Source organism: Diplotaxodon limnothrissa, linkage group LG18 (assembly GCF_057381915.1).
Source record: "Diplotaxodon limnothrissa isolate DT_005_m linkage group LG18, D_limnothrissa_male_GT1.1, whole genome shotgun sequence".
Classification (NCBI taxonomy): Eukaryota; Metazoa; Chordata; class Actinopteri; order Cichliformes; family Cichlidae; genus Diplotaxodon; species Diplotaxodon limnothrissa.
In genome coordinates, this window is record NC_140613.1 from 2,028,296 (window position 1) to 2,046,926 (window position 18,631).

At 40.8% G+C, this 18,631-nt stretch overlaps 1 pseudogene; it reads right to left on the reverse strand.

Moving 5' to 3' along the window:
• Window positions 1–7,728: 7,728 nt before the first annotated feature.
• Window positions 7,729–17,739, reverse strand: LOC146612767 (uncharacterized; annotated as a pseudogene).
• Window positions 17,740–18,631: the final 892 nt, after the last annotated feature.

Below are 18,631 nucleotides of genomic sequence, written 5' to 3' on the forward strand. Positions count from 1 at the left end.
TTTTTGTTTCACCTTTTTGTTGTGATGCTCCGGACGCCTTCCCAACCTCCACAAGTCCGTTGGCCCCAATTTTATGTGTTAAAACTTCTCTTAATTTCTCCTCTAATTCTCTCCTCGCTGCTGTCTTTTTCACAGCTGCTGATTCGTGCTGAGTGTGGTTCCCATTACCTATAATTTTGCTTCGGCCGCTGTGCTTGTGGGGGCAGTTGGTCCAGGTCCGCAGCTTCCTGTATTAACACACTAAGAGATTTATTTAATTTCATTTTCATCACTGTTAAACAGATAAGCAGGCAACCCGCCTACCTTGACAGCGTAAACTGTACGCCAGTCTCCCAACACATTCCTCTCTCTACTAATTAATTTGGACCAGTGTTCCAAATTAACTGGTGATGTTCACACAGATGTGTCACAGACTTTTCAGGAGCCCTACTGACTGATCTGTGACATTTGTGAGGTTGATTTATTGCTGTCAGCGTTGATCTCGTCAAAATGACGTTAACCCCATAACCGCATTAACGCGGCAAATATCCGTAAGCAAGTTGACGTGGATCGCCCCATGCGTAGGGCTGCATGGTGCTCACGCGTTTACGAGCTACCGGAGATTTGCCGCGTTAATGTGGTTATGGGGTTAACGTCATTTTGATGAGATCAACGCTGACAGCACTGGTCACTTCATTGTCATTAGTATTTAAACAAATAAAAACCTATATAATAAAAACAAATATATAATGTGCATATCTTTTCAACACTGATGCGAACATATCATACACAATAATATAACAATAGTCCAGTAAATGTAATCAAAGGAGAGTGTGAGTCACTCTCGCTCACACTGCTCCTCTCATTGGTGAGAAGACAGAAAGCTGAAGCTTCAGTGGTCTAAGTCAGTGATTCATCTGCCGGTGGATCACTGACTTCCTGACGGACAGGAAGCAGCATGTGAGGATGGGAAAGAATGTCTCGGACTCCCGGACCATCAGCTCCCCTCAGGGCTGTGTTCTTTCTCCTCTGCTCTTCTCCCTGTACACCAACTGCTGCACCTCCACCCACCAGTCTGTCAAGCTAATCAAGTTTGCAGATGACACCACCGTTATTGGGCTCATCTCTGACGGGGACGAGTCTGCCTACAGGAGGGAGGTTGAACGTCTGGTGTCCTGGTGCAGCCACAACAACCTGGTGCTGAATGCCCAGAAGACAGTGGAGATTATTGTGGACTTCAGGAAGCACACAGCCCCACTCCCCCCCCATCATCCTGACTGACACCCCCATCACCTCTGTGGACTCATTCCGCTTCCTGGGTACCACCATCACCCAGGACCTGAAGTGGGAGCCCACCATCACCTCCGTCATCAAGAAAGCCCAGCAGAGGATGTACTTCCTGAGGCAGCTGAAGAAATTCAACCTGCCAACACGGACGATGATGCAATTCTACACCGCAATCATCGAGTCCATCCTCACCTCCTCCATCACCGTGTGGTACGCTGGAGCCACTATCAGGGACAAACAGAGACTGCAGCGTGTTGTGCGCTCTGCTGAGAAGGTGATTGGCTGCAGACTCCCATCTCTGCAGGACCTGTACACCTCCAGGACATTGCGGCGTGCAGCTCGGATCTCAGCTGACCCTTCTCACCCTGGACACAGTCTGTTTGACCTGCTCCCCTCAGGCAGGAGGCTCCGGTCCATTCGCACCAGAACCTCTCGCCATAAGAACAGTTTCTTCCCCTCTGCTGTTGGACACATGAACAATAACCGTATGACTGTTCCCACCACTAACACATGACCCTACGCTGTGTTCACTGCATCATTCCATGTTTGGCACTGATCACCACCTGCACTCATGTATATATCATGTATATATCTATCTACTTAGCACTTTTAATTCTTATTCTTATTTTTTTCTCATGTCTATTTAAACGTAATTTATGACAGTATGTTTGCACTGAAGCACCGCAGCAATTTCCTAATGTTGTAAACCTGCTCAACATTTGGCAATAAAACCCTTTCTGATTCTGATTCTTCTAAACCACAAGGTTGCCAACTGACTGGTTCTTATACAGCACTTTGTATTCTGAGCACTGAAAGTGCTTTGCACAACTTGTCTCATTCACCTGCTCGCACAAGCACTTTTTTTCTATGCAAGTATTTTCTATCTAACATTCATACTCCAGTGGATGCATTGGAGAGCAACTTGATGTTGCCCAAGAATATTTGGCATGCAGACCTGCGGATTAGTCGGTGACCTCCTGAGTTACAGCCACACCGAGATTGAGAGAGACAGTATTTGAAACTGTAAGAATGACAACAGGCAGTTTAAGCTACAGCGTCTCTACAGCTGATGGACATTTCTTTTATAAAACAGCAGCTCGGAGTTCATTTGGCTGATATAGTTTTGTGGTACGAACGTAATATGCAAATTATATTAAAAAAATGTCTGAACAGGAAATAACCTGAAAATGCCTTGTGACTCACAACAAAAATATTAAAAAAAAATCTTAGCAATGAGGAATCAGGAAGATCTAAAACAAACAAAACAAGTCAAACCACATACTCACAGCAGAATGAAGTCCCTGACAGGAACACACTCCACCAGCTATTGTTCCTTTGGGAAGGTCAGGAAGAACTCTGATTTCTCAGAAATAGTCTGAGCTTTATGCTGCAGCTTTAACCAGGAGGGAAAACCAGAGAAAAGAAATTTACAAACAGAGCAGCTGGTTTCACACTCAGGACCTTCCACATGTTAGAAAACATGGAAGTGCTCGAACAACGATGGACACAAATAAATCTGTGAGAGCAAGTTGAGGTTATTCATGTTACTAAGACTGTATTTAAGGAACACCAATTAAATTATATGTGTGAAGTATTTACTTATAAAGTATTGTTGAATTAGTTCTTAAATATATTTCAGTTCTTACTATGTTTCAACTGCTTCAGAAAATGATTCATATAAAATTTCACCTATTGAGCTTCTCTCGGCCCTTTGAGGTGGAAACATTTTAAAGTAACATTATTGCATGGGCTGCATGTGTATCCTGTTGGTTCGTAACAATTCTGAAATTGAACGTCTGCGATATCGTTCCACCACCGTGACTCCCACAGAGCTGTTAATGACCAGTTACAGAAGCTTCTCTGGTGAAACCTGCAGATTTAGTTCCTCCAAAAACAAAACTGGAAATATTCAGAACAATAAATTTGATGCAGTCTGGTCTCTGGTAAAAACAGTTTCTTCAATGACAACATATTTAACATAAAAACAAAACAAACATAAAACAAACCTGATGGAACTCAAACTTGAATTAACAGCCAGCATAAAAAGTGAGTTTTAAACGTGATTTGAAACGCTGTATAGACTCTTAAGTACAAATATTGAGTGGCAGATGTTCCAGAGTCTAGGCGCTGCAGCTGTGAAGGCCCCATCTCCTTTATTGGGCTGTACTAAGATCTCAGTGCTCTATTGCGGTTATATATGTTGAGGAATTTGCTTAAGTAACTGCTCGCCAGATCATTTAAAACTTCGAAAGTAAGTAAAAGCATCTTAAAATCAATACAATATTTTACAGGGAGCCAGTGTAAATTTGCTAAAACTGGAGTGATGAGTTCAGACTTTCTAACACCTGTTGGAAGACATGCAGCAGCATTTTGGGCGAACTGCAAGTGATGGAGAGATGAGTGTTAAAGACCAAAGTAGAGAGAATTGCAGTAGTCCAGTCTAGAGGTGATGAAGTCATAAATGTTTTACTAGGTCTTTAGGAGGAAGATGAGGCTTCGCTTTGGCAATTTCACATAACTGATACAAACTGATTTCGACAACTGTGGACACTTGTTTCTCTAATTTGAAGATCTATCTAAAAACACAATGCTCAATTACATGGGTGGGAACTAGTGTGTTAGCGCAGTTAGCTCGTTAACGTGTTGCCGTCCAGCCCCATGCACGGGGCGATCCGCGGTAGCTCGTTAACGGAGATTTGCCGTGTTGTGGCGTTAACGTCATTTCAGATTAACGCTGACAGCACGAGTGGGAACACAACGAATATGACTGCACATTTACTCCGACATCATCCTCGTGCAAAGACAAGTGGAAGCAGACAAAAACAACAAGCACGCATGCTACAAACTTTACCCGAGTCATTTAGACAGCCGTTAGCACAGGATTCTCCTTATGGGGACCTGATATGTTTAATATGCTGCTGAGAATATAGCCCAGAAGAAGCGGATAGTATAGCTTTTATTTTGGAAAGAGACATTTCTCTGTAATAAACTCTCTTTTCCAAAGATGAGTGATTTCTTGATCAGATGGATTAATTTTTTTATTACTTTGTTGTTTCAGCAACATTAAATTTAAAAACTGTACTTTTGAGTTAAAATACATATTTGTAATTTTAATAAATGACAAATTAAAAAAGCATGAACAATTATTTTTGTATCGAAAAAATATCGAACCGAACCGAACCGTGAATTTTGTTTATTGTTGTCACGGCGGGGTGCGCCGATGTGTATGGAAACAGGACCCAAAAGCAGATGATGACGAGGAGTAGTAAGTTTAAACAGAAAAGTGATCCTTTATTGAGAAGACAGCAGGGAAAACCAGGAAACCAAAGCAAACTGTCAAAACACTACGAAACAAAACACTAAGAGGTACTAAGACCAAAAACTATAACTATAACTGTGGAGAACATAAACAGGCAAAGCCGAAAACTAAGGCTAAGGTCAAAATAACAGACGACCCGACAATGGCATGCAGAAAACAAAGGGCTTAAATACATACAAGAGGTGATCAGGGGAAGTGGAGACACATGGGGGAACAGCTGACTGACATAAACCTAATGACAGGACCAGGAGAGGAAAGCTAAATACAATAAACAAAGAACACATGACACTGTCAGAATAAAACAGGAAACACTGAAAACTAAACATGACAACACAATAAGACAGACCTAATACGTGATGAATGAATACAAAACCCCAAACATAAAAACCCCAGGAACAATAACCAATAACTGCCCAAACTAAAGGCAAAATAGGAAATAACACAAAAACTAATAACATATCAAAAAATGAGAAAAATACAAAGAGAACTCAGAGTGCTGGGTCAGAGACCCAGCCTGTGACAATTGTTGCACCCCTACTATCTACTATTATTTATTTAAAGCCTTTTGGTTATATGATGTTGAGATTTAAATATATATTTTAAGACTTATTTTCTATTATATTGTTTTATGAACTTTAATAATGAAGGTTTGTACAGCAAGGCCCCTTTAGACTCATAAACTGTGCTCAGCCAGACTGAAAAGCAGGAAGTTAGTGTAGAGCTATACAAGCATATTAATAAATACAGGAAGCCAGACAGAAAAGAGGAACTTGTACCATAAAAGGAGTGTTTGTATCGAAACTGTGTGACGTGTAAAGTACCAAAATAACACCTATATGCGAGACGTTTTTAAATTCTAATGTTAGAGTTTCTGCAACTGGCTTTGGGGCTGTGCAGGGCTCTCTCTCTGTCTCTCTCTTCTGGAAGATGATTGAATAAAAAGAAATATAAATGTTTTGACCACTATGAGTCGGGTTTTCTCTGTTTTATCGCGGGGACAAAAGGATCGGGTTTTAATAAGACCTACCTCGGCTCTTGTGCAGGTGAAACCAAAGGGAAGATTTGCTTCACCATATTTTCTGGTCTTTGGCTTAGAATGAAGTTGGTTTGGAAACATATTCAACGATGTTTCATCTCCTGCTTTGCGTTTCTGTGGGCGCCCGGTGATAGCAGTGTTCAAGCGTTTTGTCCCCCCCCCCCCCTCTTTTCATTCCGCTCCCCACCTACAATGGCTCTGCGTCCCCCCCAGGGGGCGGGCCCCACACTTTGGGAAGGTCTTCTCTAGCAGATCATTACATGAAGGAACCTGTTAAACACAAGTGCGCTCATGCTCACAGGTGATCACACCCACAAACTACACCCTTTTTGGCTCCTACCTCAAAGCACACTGTGTTCTGTTGATCTTACGTGCTTCACAATAATGTTTAATATTTAGTATTTACTGTTATATTCCCATAGTTCATTGTGATGTTGTTTATTGTATTACTGATCCAGGTGATTGATATTTGTATTTTTTGTTTTGTTCCTCTTCCCCACTGTTTTTCTTTCCCTCTTTCTTTCCCCCTTTTCTTTTCCCCAGTCAAGTCTGTCCCGTGTGTAGCAAGTGAAAATAAAATAAAATAAACAATAAAAGCAAAGGCTGGGATGGTCCAAGTGCCAAACAGCCCTGGTGGAGTGAGGAGCTGTAGAGAGAAGCAGATGCTCTGTTTCTAAAAATGTTTTAAGCTTGTTTCAAAGATTCTGTGCAGCAGCTTTAAATGTTTTCCAAAAGCACACATACACTTATCAGTGTTTCTCACACTTTTCACAGTGACTGAGAAAATGTCAAGCTCTCCCAAGTAGCACTATGAAAGCATGAAACTCATAAATCTTACAACACAAAATTGCAATCTGTTTCTAAAATGAAAAGTCACACTGGTTAAAATAAAATAAAAACTGTGCAGAGCCATAGTAGAATCTGCAGTAAAGATCTTTTCATACATTGTAGAGATTGTACCAAAGGCAGAGGTTCCTCCATTTCTATAATTCTTTTATCATTATTTTGTACATTCGTAGATTTCAAGGATTCTTCTGTTTTTGCAGTTATTTTTATGTACCCGTGTACCTATTATGTACCTATTATACACACACATGAAAAGTGAATCTCTGTCCAAAAATGCACTCAGTTTACTTTTTACTCACTGTGAGCATCACTCATTATTCTCCCAGTAATTAAGATAAGATAAGATAAGATAACCTTTATTAGGTTAGGATTTGTATATTTTTTATTCCAATCCATTCTTCTTTTGCAGCATTTAAATAACCTTTATCAGATTTGATGGTTTTGTTACAGACTTTTCAAAATGTGGGATTAAATTGTGTTAAAATGTACAAAACAGTGATGTCATGTTTTGTGACGAGGACCGAGGCACAGAGAGACTTGATGAATTTAAGAATCTTATGGTTTAATAAAGAAATTTGCAGACTTGCACAGAGATGGTAAAATTATGATGCCTGATAACGGAGACGAAGACAACAGACGACGAGGACAGGGAGGAACAGGGGTTTAAATGCACCGAGGAGACAGTCAGAGAGAACTCGGGACAACTGGAGACATTTAAGGATGCAGGGACTGACCGAGACGTCTCAAACTCCTCCGAGTAAAGTTTGTTGCCTGGCTGGTCAGCTCTCTGGGTGCTCAGCACCCTCAAAGCTCTGATCCTAGCAGCGCCCTGATAGCTGATAAACATTTACTGTGTTTTATGAAGCAACTAAATTACAGAAAAATTACAGGAAAGTAAACAAAAAGTAAAATTACACTTTTTAAATAAAAGCATAAAAATCAACACATTAAAAAGTCCATAAACATCAACATCAGGAGTCACTGAGAAAATAAACGTAATATTAGATCAAAGTTAAAGAATATAAAATATGCGGAAAACAAAAAGTAAAAAGTTGAACATTGTAAAATCCAATAAAATATAATCACACTTCTATGTTAAAGATAAATCAGTTTAAAATGAGATCTTATCAGGCAGCAAACAGTAAATATGAGATTTTTTACACGTGTCGTTTGTCTTCATCGACTGAGTTCAAATCTTTATCGTCTCAGTTCAAACTGGTCTCGACCTTTTCTTTGTTCTTCTTTGTGATCACATGAATATTCAGTGAAGGAGTTTCTCTCCTTGCTCTATTTTAGCCATGAGCTCTGCTTTTCCTTTCATCTCCATCAGAGACTCAACTCGTCTCTTCCAGCCTGGTTTGCCCTCAGATTTCTCTCCTTCAATAAGCATGTCGATGTACTCTGGAGTGGACAGAGGGTTTGGCTTCAGTGCTATCTCTTTGAGTCTGTTCAGACACTTGGAAGATTTCTCTATCAGTTTCATCACTTCAACCTGTAAACTTTCATATTGAGCCTTCAGTTTTACAGCAAATATCTTCTCCATTCCCAGGTATCGCCTCCTCTCTGCTTCATATATGTTAAGTTTCTCACTCGTCTCGTTTATCTCCTCAAGCTTGGCTAACCCAAGTTTCACCTGCTCCTGCAAATTTTCGACTGTAATCTCCAGTATCTTTCTTTCTCTGAGGACTTCCTTTGTCAGTGTCAAGCTTTTAGGTTCTATTTTATTCAGAGCAGCAAAAAACCTTTTCATGCTTTTTGTCCCCATTTTCCAAAACATCTGATCAAATTCACCTTCTTCTTCATCATCACTCATTCTGTCTCGTTCGGCTGATCTGTTGTTTGGTAAAAGTGCTGAATTATTGAATTTGAAGTGAGCCGGCAGTCCGTCTTTTGTTTTAGGACATGGGACTCCTGCAGCATTGATCGCCTCGAGAACTGGAGGTCTCTCTGTCTCTTTCTATGCCTCTTGTATCTCCAAAGCCTGGAGTGTCAATAATGGTCAGAGAGAACGGGATTTTAAATCCATCCTGGTGGTTGATTTTGTAAACATCATTCTTCATTTATTTATGTATTTCACACATGGTTCAACAGTGTTTTATTTCGCTCCCAGGAGCGCACGCCCCCGACGGACGTAAACAAACAGAGGGAGAGGGGAGAGGGAGTGAGAACACAACATCACGGGCAGGCCAGCTGGTGGGGACCGTCGGACCATGACAAAATCAAGCTCTTTGACATCAACAAAACTCGCTGTGATTGGACAAAGAGAAATGCTGAGTATGACACTTATACACATAACAAGTTGTGATCAGGAGTATAATCAGTGAGGAGAACTGACTGATTATAGATTATAATCTGTGCGCCTCAGTCTGTAGTAACTCTGGTTGGATGTTAGAGGATCAAATGCTTAAAGACAATAATGTGTTTTTCCTGGATTTTAGGTTGAAACTTTCACAAATATTAGAGACTGTTCATTTCTTTATAAGTGAGCAAACGTACAGATTCAGCAGGGAAGAAATACATTTTTCCTCTATGGTTCATTTTCAGAAGAGTCAAATATTATAAAAACAAACTTCAGACACAGAGAAAGCCCTCGATGAAGATGAAAGATCTGATTTATAAAATACTTCAGAAAGTGAGTTAATCTGATTTGTAAAAGCAAAAACCTTCAACAACCAGTTTGTTCTAAATGAGGCTGTTGCTGTTTTTAGTCACAGAAACAGGAAGTCGAGTCAAATTTTATGAAATATTATAAACTGTTTTCATCATGAGGCTGTAATTAAAGCTGTTTAAATGCTGCTGTTATTTTAAGATTGCTCACATCCCATCAACAAAGGTTTGTGTTGCTGAGGCAACAGGCAACATCCAAACTGTGCAACAATAACGACTCAACCACAAACACACACACATATTTATTTATTTATTTATTGATTTGTTGTGGTTTTGACACAATGACAATAAAAAGATTCAGAGTAATAAAGCAGAAGTTTATTGTTAGTATATCTGAGCTGTGATGTGTTTATGATCTATTATTCATTCAGGCCGGCTCTGAACCACACAGTCCCATCGTGATGTCGGCTCAGGCCACAAACTGCAGCTTCATCTCAACATTTCATCACTGACTACATTTCTATGACATCACAGCAGGTAGATACCTGAGGTGAAGGAATCATGCAGGGATCACAGGTCACCCTCTGACCTCCATCTACTTGGACAGACGAGCTGATCTTGTGCATGATGAAGTCTGCAGCACAGAGATCAAAGTCAACTATTTAAAAACGTTTGATGCTTCTTAAACATTTTTGTCACCAGCAGTGGGCAGAGCCTTTGTGTTGTTGATGTTGTCATTAATGTGCAGGTTTCTGTCTCTTTACAGTCCATCCACTCGTTCTGAAGTCCTCCAGGACTCTCTGTGCTTCTTGAACTGATCCTATCCTGACCTGAGGGACGAGTTTAGCAGCAGAAGAGTTTGAACATGTCAGCAGCAGCAGCCAGACCTTCACTGGTACAGCTTTGTCTCCCAGTAACTCCTGCAGGCTTTGGTAAACTTCTACAGCATCTTAAAATACTGGTGGAGTTTTCTGAAGACAAAAGTCTCCATAAAATCTGCAGGAGAATTTATCAACATTAGTTTTGTCCCATCCTCCATTTTCATTGAATCCTCAATGACATTTTGGAATTTTCTGGACGATCATCTTAAACTCCTGAATGTCTTCATATGTTTCTCTTCAGACACCTCACAGTCAAACACACAGAAAGCTCCACACAAGCCTGAGCATCAACAATGTTTTAGTATCAAACTACTTGTTAATCAGTTTAGAGTCTCTGAAAATGAGGGACTGTGTATAGAAATGTCTGTAATTCTTAAACATTTACTGGAAGATTTTTGTCAAACCTGAATTAAAGCTAAAAATCTGAACTTGATTCTGATTCTTTTATTTGTTATTTATTTAAAATCCACTGTGGTAGTTTGCAGAGACAAAACTATAGATCTTGTGTCTTTGTTCACTAAGAATCTGACTGTAACGATAACACTGATATTTCTCACACGCTGTGTTCATCTGTCTTCAGACCACAGCTCTCTGTGCTTCTTCTACCTCTGATGTTGTTCAGTCACATTTAACTTCAAGTTGGTATTAAATGCAGTGAAATCTGTTTTCAAACAGCAGACAGTGTAGAAGCATGCAGACATTATCTGATGAGCTGACATGTTTAAGATGAAGAATAAAATCTTCAGGTTCGGCTTTTTTCCAGCTCAGCAGTCAGACTGAAGCAGATCAGTGATGCTGACTGAGAGGCCTGTTCACCAAAATCATCCTGCAGGTCAGCTTTTTATGTTAATGAGAACATTACACTCACAAACTCATGATCATGTGACCATGATCTCAAAGCTAATCCAGCAGGTTCGAGTAATTATTAATGAATCAGAGCTCAAATTATATTACTTCGGGACACCTGCTACCAAATGAGAGAATATGGACCAATCAGCTCACTGAATTCTGATCTTAATAAAGTGACTTCCAGCTGCTTCCTGTTACAACAGGTCACCACAGCGTGCAGCTCCTGACACGACAACAAAGGGATTCATGTCTCTGTTTAATCAAACGCGACTTAATGACAGGACTGGCTGATGGAGGATAGAATGTATTTGTACCATTTTGGGTTACAAGGCTCCTAAATGTAATTAACAATGATTTGATTATTATTTATTAAACATCTACAGCTGATGAGTTTTTTAAAGCACACAAGCAAAATTCACTGAAGCCCAGAAACAGCTGTTAAAATCTGTTTCCATCCTGGTCATCAGAGTTCACACTAGAAGCTACAATAAAGGTGTGTTTGGGTCTCTTAGCTTGAAGAATAAGAAGAGGCTGGAACGCATTGTTAGACTGTGCAGCAAACAGCAGGAATAAAGCTAAATGATGTTTCCCTCCTGTGTAGAGGGAGGGCGACCCTGAAGGTAGGAAGGATTCGGGGTGACAGCTCACATCGTCTGTGTTCAGAGTATCAGCTGTTGCCTTCAGGGACGAGCTATTCTTCACCTCGTTGCAGAACAAATAGATTTAAATGTAGATTTTTTAAATTCTATTATGGGATTTGTGTTTTTGGCTGTATTTGTCATGTGTTTATGCTGCTGCTACAAAGAAAATTGCCCCTCAAGGATCATAAAGTTTATGCTGATGTTGAAAAGATGAAGAAAGATTTAAAATGTCAGCAGAGGATTAAAAATCAGCTCTTGCTGTAACTCACAGTGTGAATACAGAGCTCATAACTGCTGCCAAATTCAATGATTCTAATAAAATAATGTGTAATGTAGTAAATGCACAGAGACTAAAGGAGCACAGCTTCACTGGAAACATTCAAACACTGTTACAAACAGCTGCAGTGAAGTTCTTCATGCTGCCTCACTGTCAGACATTAGAGGAAGATGCTGGAAGGGAGCGCCCTCTGCTGGGCTGCTGACCAAACTACAAGCACTGTGTTGAGTCACTGAGTGTAAATTTAAAAACTGTTTGAATAAATGTTTGAACTGTGAACAAACGCTGGCAGCACGAGTGCACAGGAAGTAAATGAGAATGAAGCTGTAAATGTGTAAATGGCACGTCTGAGTTAGTAAAACTACGTCTTCTCACACAGACGATAAAACAGCTGATAAACATTTACTCCGTTTTATGGTTCAACTGAATTACAGAAAAATCCAGAAAAAATACAGGAAAGGAAACAAAAAGTAAAATTACACTTTTTAAATAAAAGCATAAAAATCAACACAATAAAAAGTCCATTAACATCAACATCAGGAGTCACTGAGAAAATAAACTTAATATTAGATCAAACGTAAAGAATATCAAAGAAGCTGAAAGTAAAAAGTAAAAAGTTGAACATTGTAAAGTCCAATAAAATATAATCACACTTCTATGTTAAAGATAAACCAGTTTAAAATGAGATCTTATCAGGAAGCAAACAGTAAATATGAGGTTTTTTACACGTGTCGTTTGTCTTCATCGACTGAGTTCAAATCTTTATCGTCTCAGTTCAAACTGGTCTCGACCTTTTCTTTGTTCTTCTTTGTGATCACATGAGCGTTCAGTGAAGGAGTTTCTCTCCTTGCTCTATTTTAGCCATGAGCTCTGCTTTTTCTTTCATCTCCATCAGAGACTCAACTCGTTGCTTCCAGCCTGGTTTGCCTTCAGATTTCTCTCCTTCAGTAAGCATGTCGATGTACTCTGGAATATATATCTCTTTAAGTCTGTTCAGACACTTGGCAGAGTTCTCCATTAGTTTCATCACTTCAGCCTGCAAAAGTTCATATTGAGCATTCAGTTTGTCCACCGTTCCCTGAATAGTCGTCTTCTCTTCTGTGGCTCTCTGGTATTTTTCTTTCAGCTCTTTTATTGTTCTTTTCTCTTTAACGTCTTTATAGCCCCATTTGTACTTCTGATTAAAGTGTACATTCCAAATACATTTGCCTGGACACTGAGTACAGTATCCATCTGGTCCCATTGCTGCGCACTTTCTTTTATCTGCATCATTTGCTATGGGACAGGGATAGTGACAGGTGACATGACACTGCTGACAGTTGGTGATGTAGTTTCCAGTCCCAGAAATGTCCTCCTGAAAAGGCTTTTTGACAGTAACTTCAAATTCAAAGTTCTCATGTCTCTTTATCTCTGCTTCATGTTCTTTAAATGTCTCAATTGTCTCTTTTATCTCCTCAAGCTTGCGTAACCCAAGTTTAACCTGCTTCAGCAGATTCTCAACTAAAACCTCGAGCTGCTTTCTTTCTCTGAGGAGCTCCTTTATGAGTGTCAAACTTTCTGTTGTTTTAATAGAAACTTGATTATCCGGCCCGACACCTGCTGAGGTCACTGCTCTGCATCTGAACACATACTCTGTGTTTGGCTTCAGATCTCTCACTGTGACTTCTTCAGCCTTTGCTTCTGTCTTCTGCTGCCATCCATCCTCTCCACTGACACAGTACTCAACAGAGTAGGAGGTGATGTTCTCTGCTCCAAATCTGGGTGGAGAAATCTTCAGTGTCACACTGTTGTGGTTTATGTCAGCTGCTGTCACAGTTTCAGGCTTTGAAGGAGGCTCAAAGTTCTCACTGACAGCAAATCCACCTTCATAAAGGTAGATGCTGGAACCTTCCTGGGTCTCATTAGTTAACCCCACTGTCAGGAACTTCATGTTCTTGTTCTCCTTGTTGGCCTCTGCAAAATCACTGAAGAGTTTTGCTTTTCTCCTCATTTCAGCCGCTACTTCTTTTGAGGCGTACCATTGTTCCTTCTCTACATCATGAGTGTGAGGATCTTGAAGGTCTGGGTTGGTTTTTCCTTTTAAGTATCTTGATAAAGCTGAGAGGTACGGTTCATCCTTTCCCAGAGAGGTGAAAACAAAACACACAACATGCTCTGCACTCAGACTTTCCTTGTACAGATCATTTTGAGACGAGATGATTTTGGCGTTTTTCATCATCCTGGTAAAAGACATTAAAGTGTAGATTTCTCTCTCTTTACAGTCCATCCACTCGTTCAGGTTTTTGCTGCTGAAAGGTGAAGAATGTCTCTTCTTCAGGATCTCTGCAAACTCAGCTTCCTCTTCTCCTCCTCCTCGGATTGATGGAAGTTTCTTGGCCAAAGTCTGTTGGAATTCCAGCTTGAACTCAGAGCACATTTCTTTGAAAGTTTTCATTTTCTTACCAATCTGTGGGAACTGCTGTGCAATGCTGGTTCCCAGTACATCATTGCTCCTCATTTCCAGCTCACTGAAGTCCTCCAGGACTGTCTGTGCTTCTTGAACTAATCCTATACTGATCTGACGGACGAGTTTAGCAGCAGAAGAATCTAAAGCTGTCAGTGGCAGCAGCCAGACCTTCACTGGTACAGCTTTGTCTCCCAGTAATCCTGGCAGGCTTTGGTAGACTTCTACTGCACCTTGAAAGGTTGTTGGTGGTTTTGAAAGCCAGAAGTCTCCATAAAACCTGCAGGAGAATTTATCAACACTTTCTTTGTCCTTGTCTTCCATCTTCAGGGAACCTTCACCCTCTACAGAAAGTAAGGGAATCTTCTTGATGATCACCTTCAAGTTGCCCTGAACATCTTGATGATCTTCATGTTCAGAAACTTCACGGTCAAACACAAAGAAAGCTTGTGCTCCATAAAGAATAGCTGTGACTACATGTGTTGCTAAGCCTTGATCAAAAACATATGGATGCTTCACGTTTCCTCTTCCAAGATGATTCATGGACAGCTCCTGGATCTTTGTGGTTGCCTTGTACTTCAGTGTTACTCTGGCCTGATTTCTGGAAGATTTACTATCATTCAGATATTTGGCAGATCCATCAACCTGAACCAGTCCACCCAGGAAACTTGCCTTCAGTGAAGCATCAACATTTAGAGCTAAAGATTTGTCCTTGATTGATTCAGATGCAACAATTTCAAAATCATTAGAGGGCTGTGATCTTTCTGCTATATCGTCCCTGAGATCCTTACGGTCCCACAGAGTTATTGCTGTAAAGACACAGAGATAGACTTTATTTAATCCCACACTAGAGAAATGAAAATAGAAAAAATAAACAAGAAGAAAACAATCCAAAATACTATACTGTGTACAGATGCTTACTATATACAGTAAAATACCCCAAGGTGGTTGTTGTTCTTATTAGTCTATATATAAAGTGCAGCAGGAGTAGTAATAATAAACATGTATTTTTAAACAGTATGAAAACATATCAGACAAAACAACATATTACACATGAACATTACCCAAATGCCTGTCTAAATAAATGTGTTTTCAACTGTTTTTTAAAAGAAGCAACAGAGTCGATGGTGTGTAGAGGGGAGGTAAACTGTTCCACGATATTGGAGCTAGGGTTTGGAAACCACGATCCCCCTTTGTTTTTAAATGGGTACATGGAATAGTCAGAAGACCACTATCCATGGATCTAACGATATGTTTTTGAGGGTAAGGGTGAAGAAGCTCAATGATATAATTGGGGGTCTCTCGTCGTGAAGACCCAACCTGAAGCCAGTGCAAGGACTTTAACAAGGGAGTGAAATGGGAGAATTTATGACTGTGGGTTAAAAGCCTTGCTGCTGCATTTCGGACCACTTGAAGGTGATTTAAAGAAGCCATTGACATACAGGAAAAGAGTGTGTTACAATAATTTAATTGGAAGGAGATGAAGGCATGGACAAACATTTCCAGTTCACCTTTTGAGACAATAGTCCTAAGTTTGGCAACATTTCTTAAATGAAAAAAGCAAGAGCAGGTCATAGACTTGACATGAGCATCAAAAGACAGATTGCTCAAAAATTAACCCAAGATTCCGAGCAGTAGCTTTTATTGAGGATGACAAAGGACCCAGATTTTTTCTAATGTGAGGCTTGATACTCCCTAGAGCAAAGGTGTCGAACTCCAGGCCTCGAGGGCCGGAGTCCTGCAGGTTTTAGATGTGTCCTTGATCCAACACAGTTGATTTAAATGGCCAAATGACCTCCTCAACATGTTTTGAAGTTCTCCAGAGGCCTGGTAACGAACTAATAATTTGTTTCAGGTGTGTTGACCCAGGGTGAGATCTAAAATCTACAGAACTCCAGCCCCCGAGGCCTGGAGTTTGACACCCCTGCTCTAGAGTGAGAATTAAACACTCAGTCTTGTCTGTGTTCAGCTGCAGAAAATTGTTTGTTTATTGAATTTGAGGTTTCATTTCAGTTAGTATTTCTGATAGATCTTTTAAAGAAACGGGGTGAAAAGATTCCATAATTATGGGGTGTGGGAGGTCACGGTTGAAGGGGCTATCTAAGGAAGTTATATTTCCTCTTACTCATACTGACCTTTCTTCAGTCTTGTCTCATTTAACTGCCACGCTATTTTCAGAGAGAAAATTGTTTAGACATAATTTGCTTCCTCATTGGCTGCTTGTTTCTGAGCCACTAATTTGAGCTGCTTTTACCAAGTAATTATTGAAATGAACTGACTGCATCTTTGTATATAATTAAGTGGACTGTTAAATTGCCCAAAGAACTTTTCACTCCCGTGGGCAAATGCATCATCACCTAATTTCTCCAAGGGGCTTTCAGCCACAAAACTGATTCAGTGCCTCTTTGGTAAATCCCAAAAGTATTTTTTTGTCAAAAGAGGGTTTTGTGCTGGCACAGACTGTTACAAAGTCTTGTTTTTATTAACATGCTTGCATGAAATATTCTGGAGTGAGAACTTAATTTCAGCTCTCCATATCAGTGTTGTTCAAGTTACTTTTTCTGCCTAATCCAGAAAAAACAGGGTGGAGGTTTGCTCGGTGCCTCAGCGGTCATGTCAGTGGGAGGATCCGGGGGTTTCTCTGTGAATGTCACATTCCTGTGGCAGCGTTCTCTGTGCTCGCTCAGATTTGAAGTTTAATTTTTTGCTGTGGAAAGAAGTTTTCTTCCCACGCAGAGTGAACAGCGGATACTAATGTTTTTGTCACTTTTTACAGAATAAAACTTGAATTAATGTAAGTACATCCACGTTTTAAACGCTACATGGTCGTACTCTCTCCGCACTCCATATTATCCATTGTTGATCTACACACGTCTGTCGCTGCCACGGACGTCGCACGTGCTGATGTCATTGTCATGAGACACTCTCACAAACAAAATCATGGTTTAGTACTGCAGTAATGCAGCGTGATTATGGGAAAGTAACAGTAATCTAATTACACTTTTTGCACTTTTTGCCCTTACATTACTCGTTACTTGAAAAAAGTAATCGCTGCCCATCTCTGCTCCATATTTTACTTCCTGTTCCCGAAAAAAAGTGGCAGAGCATCACTACGTTATGTTCCAACAGGACTACCTCTCTGCCTATATTATAAACTTTGTCCCATGCTGATACTTGTTCCCCACTGACTTCTTTTCTCCCATTGTACCTGAACTAGTAGACACTTGGTATTTTATTAACACCTGATTTGTACAACAAAGCTACACAGTATTTCTTGGCTAACTGTGATCTCATGTCCTTTTTTCTTTTCTGGAAATTCAAAATCAATAATGAAAAACAGACTGTGCTGTAGAAATGGCTCCAAGTGGATATGACAATAACCACAATGGAGTATAAAAGACTTTCAGACTCAAGCATTCATGTATGTATGTATATATATATATATACTGTATAATCTATATAATGATTTCTTACCTGGGATCAGTGAGTCTTTGCGGCAGTCATACAGCATCCCAAGACTGAAAGGCCGGCCGAGTGCCGCCACCTCCATCGTACTGCCAGATTCAGAGTCCATGGCTCAGTCTGAACAGGACCAAATGAACAGCTTGTTAGTTTGTTTCTCTTCTGTTTGTTCATGTTCTCACTTGTGTCTGTGTTACCACAGCAGCAGTTTAAGATACTAACCATCCTCACACTCTTTAATCTTTTGAGACAATAGTCTTAAGTCTCCTCAAAGCACATTTAGGTCATTTCCCTTTGTCCTGCTATAAATTTACTGAATTTGATTGATGCTCGGCTCCTTCACAAAAAACAGACAAGTCAGTAAAAATATTTCTTCAGGCTGGGCGGTGCTGCTGCGGGCCCCGGTCCGGATGGGCCTGGGCCCCCTTGCCCTGGTGGGTTCCAGAGTGTGGAGGTGCCTACTGGGGTCAGCGGGGGAGCTGGCCCCAGGGAGGGGCCGCTTGCCCCTCCCTTTCTTCCCTCCCCATCCTCAGCTGCCTCCCTATTCCCGCTCTACCACACCCACCCACATGCAGGGCTTGGGGTGCAGGTATGTCACCAGGGTGCAGGGGGGGCACCCCCCCTCTGTCCCCTTCTGGCCACCTGTGCCTCAATTTTATTCTGCAACCTAGACATCCACATTACTCACACTCTCACATAACACATCCATGTAGGGCCTTGGGGGTGGGCACGTTTTACAGCATCCAGAGGATGGTCGGTGTACTCCAACCCACCTCTGGCGCTGGTGCCCTACCCTCAATTTTAAATGCATTTAGACACTGAGGGTTTTCGGGAGGAGCCATGCTGCTCTCTGAGAGGAAGCTAGTACCATGCTCTCCTGAGTTTTAAATGCACTTTAGAACAGCACACAGCAACACTACATATGAGCGGGCGTAGGGAGGTTTGGGGTCTTCACTCACCCCGGTTCTGTTAGCCGTCAGGGCTGGGGGGCTGGGAGGAGGTGC